This window comes from Nesoenas mayeri, assembly GCF_963082525.1.
Source record: "Nesoenas mayeri genome assembly, chromosome: Z".
NCBI lineage: Eukaryota > Metazoa > Chordata > Aves > Columbiformes > Columbidae > Nesoenas > Nesoenas mayeri.
The window spans coordinates 15488675-15495914 of NC_137542.1; positions in this window are offsets into that span (position 1 = coordinate 15488675).

A 7240-nucleotide genomic window follows, 5' to 3' on the forward strand; every position below is an offset into this window, starting at 1 on the left:
AAAAAAATATCAGTACCTACTGCATTTCTGTCCCTTACACTTCTGAATCCAGCCAAGATACTAAATGGGCTGAAATTCCCAAAGTTGCAAGTGTTTCTTAAAGGCTGTTTAGGTCCCATAAATAAAATCACTTATGCAGCATATGGGGGCTTTTTCTATGATACAATACTTCAATCTGCCAAAAATGTCAGTCAGAGCTGGCAGGAAGAAAGAAAGGCTTTTGTGATTTTCCCCAGTCTGTCTTCCACTCTTGGTTACATTTGTCATTGTCTTGCTTGTGCTGTGGCTTTGATTGCTGCAGCGAGATACATAGACAACTAATTATATTACAAATGCCATATTGAAGTTTCCCAAAAGGAAGTAGTGGTATTAACATATAATACATTTGTCTATTTGTAAATGAGCAATAAATAAGCTGTGGTTAATTAAAATGGTAAAAATTATTTGCTTATCTAAATGCCCAGCTTTATTAGGAAAAAGCCATAGAGCCTTACAGCAAAACCTAATCCTTGTATCTAATTACTGATGAGGATAAAAGTTACATTTTTAAGTTATCTTAATTATTTTTCATCATTGTAGATAATTATCAGCTTTAAAAGAGCATGTTACAGTCTGAGGATAGACAGATGCTGAGTTGTATTCCTTGTTTTTCCCCCGGTATAAAAATAACTAACCAAAATATTTAGGACTTGTAAAAAGGAACAAAACCTCACACTTAACAATTAACTCTGATGGTCACAGCTACAAGGTCTATTTGAAGCCAGGCATTCATTGTGTTTCAGTGGAGGACTGGTCCTTCATGTAAGTTACAGGAATGCTTGTTAAGATAATGTAGTCCTTAAGCAAGAGGTGTAACATCTTTCACTTTAGGCACCAGCAGAGCACTCCTTGTGGATAGATCTTTATTGTATGGCTCACAGTAAAATTTCTTACGCTTTGTATACACAGGCCCAACGTATACTGGTGTATGTAGGCATTTCTATGCTGCTGAACACTGTGGCTACACACTGACACCAGTATTAGTGAGTTAGAAGGTATAGTGTAGCTTTCCTGTCTGTATTAGTTTTCAGAGCTGCAATCACTGGCAGTGGTTGCACAGACAGAATTAAAGACTGAATAACTACTAGCATAGAGACTAGCTTGAAAGACAAGACACAGCTAGAGAGCAGATGAGATAGGACAAGAGGAGAAATACAAAGAAATGTCAAATTGGACAGTGACACACCAGGGTAACAAGCAAAACTAGATGACCAGCATAGAAAGATTTGAGGTAAAAGCGCTGAGCAGCAAGGCCAAAGGACAAGGTTGTTCAACCACATGGTCTCTGATTGCAAACCACCACAACATTCTCACCAACATCAGTTACAATACTGTCGCCTTTTTCCATTCCGATGTATTTTTCTCCTTGCAGCACTTCTCCTTTTCTGCTCACACACGTCACAGGTCTTTTCTGGTGTACTAGGTTTCTCCCCTCCATAGGCTAATTACCCCTTTCCCTCAGTGGAAATATGTACTGCTGTCCATAACAGTTTGGGAAGTGACATATAATGAACTCAGAGTAAGACGTTAGCATGTGTTAGACAGACAGCAGATGTAGTCTCCCCTTTGCTGGGTGCCCCATGTTGTGCTCTTTGAAGCATCGGTCCATGTCATTAACCCTCTTCCTTGTGCCTGTGGAAAAGACATGTACCACTTACCCAGCCCTCATTATCTCAGACGAGCAAAGACTTCCTTGTGGTACAAGGTTCTTTCTTTATCTTTAAACCTTTTATAAAGGCACCTTATTTTGACAAGGGCACAACCCTACAGCCTAAAGAAAAACATGCACTCTCTGGAAATTGACATCATGCTGCAGTTCAAGAGACCAGGAGAGCTGAGCCAGAGAGGACTTCATTCACCTGAACGGATGAACGAGAGATCACTCAAACTTCTTGATGATCTGCCCTCAGTTCTCTCTATGGCTTGTGGTATCTGGTTCCATAGAAATAACATGGGCTGTTGACTTGTGTCTCAAAGGCATAGCGCTTATGTCAAAGCAGGGTATGGAGATATTGCCTGTGTATGTGAGGTAACACCAGAACGTAGTCTCACTTTCATACAGTTTAAAATGGTGCAGTGTTTTGATACAATAATAATAATGTATCTGGAGCCTGCCTTCATAACTGGTCCTCAGATTTTGAACACATAGGAGAGTATCACTGATTTTGATGAGCATTTCCCTAATCACCTGTGAGTAGTGAGCTGGAGCCTTATTTGAGGCCAGCATATCAGCAAGACCCTGCAGGTATGGCTTACGGTTACAATGCATTTCACAGAATTCACACAAACACATGGATGAGCATACCAGAGCAATCCCATTGCTGGTATACTTCTAAAGGCATTGGAGCCCTCTGCCTTATTATATGCTGCCAGAGTCGGGTTTTACATTGCCTTTTAAAGGTGGGACACTACCTCAACACAGCCACAAAAATCAGTTCAGCAGCTCTTCATAAGACTGCAGCTTCATGAATACCAAAAAAACCACAAGTTAGGGCATTTGGAGACGGATTGCTCGGGACGCAGTGTACTAGCATTGCAAGTTACAATGCAGAGCATATACTCGGGTCAAAGAGCAAGCCAGGATGGGTTATGATCCTGCTTACGGGTTTAACATTTCATTCTTCCAGTGACCCTAATAGCTGCCAAAAATTTACAGAAAACAAGACAAACTATCTCATTTTACAAAACAGTCAATGGCAGGTTCTAGAAACAGATGGCTTCAGTCTAAATTTTAAATTAATCTGTGTTTTAACCAAAGTTTTGAATTGATCACTGCCTCTTGATTTATTCCAAATACCATAATGAGACTTCAAAGATAGCTGCCATTATGTCCTCTCTTTTTCTGGATCGGAGCTTATTCAGATTACAAAAGTGAATTAGTGAAATGAATGTTCTGACTGCACTTATCTGTTTTTACATGGAGACATAATAGGCATCACTAATTTAGTGAGTTCCTTCTGCCATGTTTTTTGGTTTGGTTGTTTCTGGTTTTTTTTAATTTTTGTAGTTGTTGGTTGGTTGGCTGGTTATTGGTTTGGTTTCATTTTGCTTGGAGTTTGTGTGTTTGCTTTTTGATGGCTTAATTCAGAAGGGAAAAGCTAATTTAAAATCATCCCACCCTTAGCCTGACCCTTCCCTTTCACTGCAGTTCAGAGAGGCAGCAAATTAGCCTGTGCATCACTCGGGGTGTTTCTGTGCTGTTAAATCTCTGGCCCAGACAGACGTGTGAGCTCAGGACCAGCAGAGGGGCCATCCCCTCCTGCACCTTTCTTCCTCATACCCTACATGTGTGCTGATAGTAAAACGTTTGCAGCCTGTTTGTCCACTGGCCCCTTCTGCTTGTGTGACTGGAACCAAGGGAAAATATGAGCATTGGAGCAAAGGAAGGTTTGAAGAACAGGCTAGACATCCTCCTGAGATATTTCTGAACGCCTGAGTCTACCTTTGAGCTGCTGCTGGTTTAGATGTCTTCCTGAGGACCATTCTAGCCATATTTTGCTATGACTTCTTCAAAGATGACTTCATACATTGCTTCTGCTGTCTTGATCAACATCTCACCTTTTAGCAAAGGATTAACAAATGCAGTCCAGGCACCATGGTCAGCATGACAGACCACATCACGCTTCTGTGAAGATACTGTGTGCAGCTGTGATGGTAAAATATTGAAACATATAGTTACCTGCTTGTCTACGACATTGCAATAATTGCCCTTCTGCTCTGTTGGTTGAGCAGATCACATCCCTGTAAACAGAAAAATAAGGAGTGCACTACTCCCAAATGTTCGTGTGAAGAATCATGTTGCAGTGCTGGATGGGTTTCTACAACAAAGTAGGTCATCTTCCCTTCTTTGCAGTCCTCTTACGATTCTCGCTCCTCCTTTGAGGTTCTTCCCTTCGCAGCCTCTCCCTAAGCAGCTGTCCGCTTATGGCTTTTTCTGTCTTGCCTCCCAGTAAGGCCGTCATTCACAGTCTGCTTCCCACCTCCCTCATGGGCAACTCACCAGTTTCTTCTTGTCAGCGAAACATCTTCCCTGAACTGGCAGTCACCTCCTCCACAGCCCTTTTTCCCTCCACAGATGTCTAGCAAGACACTAATTTTGCATAATAGCTTTTAAGTATTTTCTCCAAGTAGTCATTAAAGTCAATATTGGGTACCACTTCTGTGTAAACAACATCCAGCCTTGTGCAGATTTTGCCTGCTTGTTCATAGTTTGAATATGTACTCTTGTATTTTTTCTTTCCTCTCAGAAAACAGTTTTTTTCCAGGCCAGGTCACTCGTCTCTGTAAATGAGCATCTGCAAAGGCTTGCAGCTTTCTTGTGTGGGGAAAGAGCAGCTGACACAATGTGGATACCAATGATACATTTCACACACAGTGAGGTCCTACAGCCAATAATGTACATATTGAGTTTATCTAGTGCTTTAGAATAACCTGCATCTTTTTACATCAAATGCCTAATTTTTTACCTATTTGTTTCTGGTTTTATTTTATATTTGTATACTTACTGATTATGTGTCTTTTAACAGTTGAATTTTCCATGCCCTGACTGTATTGCACTGTTCTTTCTTGACCAAGGTAAGTTTTTATTGAGTCCCATGAAATTCATTCAAAATGAACTTCCAGACTCTTTGGATTCCTTGAACTCTCCATGTTCCTTGAGGATACTAAGATTATACAGAACATGGGCACCAAAACAACTTGCTTAGAATTTTGTTCTTGCTCTTTTGAGTTGCAGATAGTTTCATTCTTCTTCAGTATTTATTAAGCTAATCACTTTGTAATTGTAAGAATGTTTCATATAGTCTGCAAAATAAATTAAAAATAAATTTTACAGGATTAGCTGACTTAACAAAATGCATGCAATAGAGGGGCTATGCTTACTTTGGCATTGAGATAAGAACCCTGACATAAACAAAGATATTTGGTATAACAGGAATAGAGACAGAACCACAGTACTTCCCGATGTTTTATTAAAAGCTATGGAGAAGAAATAGAGTAGCTCCTTTGATAACTTTTCAAAGGTAATCGGGATTTTTCAGTGGACCATTCCAGACTTGCAGAAGTAAGTGTAAAAACCAATGAACCCAAAGAATACTGGGCGGACTCTCCGGTCACTGGTTACATCATTTTTTTCTGGTCAAGTATATGAAGAAGAAACATGAATAGTCAACATGAGATGTAGAGACATTCTGAATGTCAGAGCTTCTTTTAGAATTCTAAAAACAATGTAGAGAAGTCACATGCTTGAAAAAGGAGTCTGCATGTTGACACAATGAAAGCTGACAGTGCCTCAGAAAGATAAATCCTGTAACTCTGGTAAGTCACAGACTGAACTGATTAATGTGCTAACGTGACATGTGCAAGCTCATTTCTAAACTGGCAGCCAACTACCTTGTGGTCAATGACAACTATGTAATCTACCATGCTTTCTCACACTGCCAAGTCTCAGGGGGCAAATTCTCACAAGTAAAATTGTAATTCAGGGGCCTGGGAACCTCTGAGACTCCTGAAATAATTAGAATACTGGATGAAGGACTGTCAGGCCTCCTCAGTACCAGAAAGCCCCTCAGCATGAGCAATTGTTGGGAGCTAATAAAAATAATGACCAGAGACATATTTCTTGCCAAAGCTAAGGATTAGACAGCATGCAGGTAAGACAGGGTCAGATACTGTGCCAGTCATATCTCCCTTGGGCTTCTTAGAGCAATATATCCTATGTCAACCCCGCATCTGACAAATTTGCCACTGAAAGCTTAAAAGACATAGTGTGCCTAAGGGTGAACATAGGCAAGAAGATATAAGTATTTTCCGCCTGTGCTTCGAGAAAGTCAAGCTTTGGTCTGCCTCTATGTAGGCCTTTGCTTTGAATGAATTATTGCATCAGGAATGAAATGGTAAACTTTCCAGAAGAAAAGGAAGACATACATTTTAAAAGAAAGTTACTTATGATTGAGAAAGTGGGACATAGAGTAGACAGTATCTCCCTAGGCAACTTTCTGCATGCTGACAGCGCAGTAAGGAGAGAGTGAGCCAGTCAGAATACGTGCTGGCAAGGTGATTAAAAATGTGTGCTCACAGTATACGTACCACTGAATTATCTTTGGGTTCCAACTTTCTCTCCATTCTCCCAGCACTCTGGGCGTCACTGGAAACTAATTTCCATTATGATTTGCACGGACTAAGTTAGGAGAGTCCAGGAACATGAAGGTCTAGCCATGACCATGCTTATGGGAAATAAGCTGTGACACTGACAATCTACAAAGACCAATCTCTTCGCAGAACACAGATGTTCTTATTTACAGTTGGTATTTCCCTGCCAGGGCAATCAGGCCAAGCGCTCATTTCCAGCTCTGTCCACAATCCATTCTGTGCCCAGCCTGTGTGCATAAGCATAGAGAGGAAAAAAACATGAGTCACCAGACTGCCACCAACTAGCCCGTGTCCGTGACCCAACGCGGGATCAGCCATGCCCATGGCCTAAATAAATGCCTATAGCTTCTCCAACTGCCCCTTAAACATCTCGTTGAAGAGACAGAGGTTCTGAGCCTTCACAGTCAGTCTTCTCCTGTGTGTCCCACACCTCACTTCTAATGCCGTGTCTGAATCTTACGTCCCGTTAATGCCCATCTCGCTCTGCTTTCTAAGGCTGACAAAGCCTATTTCTCCACACAGGCCATTTTTTTCCAGCTGCTGGTAATGTTCATTGCCATCCTTCTGTGAGGGAAAGGATTTCTTCCTGCCTTGCAGATATTTCATTTTTTTTTAGCATGATGTCATATTTTTTCTTTTTAATGTGGTGGCACCTACTTGTATTGTATTTGGCTCCTGATTGACAGTAAACCTTTTGTTTCTCGTAAGAAGAACCGCTCCTTCGTTATTCTGCATCCAGTGTTGTCAGTGATGCCTATATGTGTGTAGTACCTTGCTGTTACCCAGTTTTGTCCTATTTTCTACAATTCAGCAAGCTACCTTTGCATTTTAGCCCTGGTTTTCGGGGTATTTGTGAACCTTCCCAGACTTCCCTTTATCAGTATCTTCCATGTGGGCACTGCTGAACAAATAAACAGGTGACCCAGGAGAAAGTCCTTGCTGAAATCCACTTGACTGGTTTTATAAGAGACCATTAGAAGCAGCTATCCTAACAATTTCACACTAATCCACAGAATTTTTACCAATCACAGGTTTTCTTACATTTTTATAA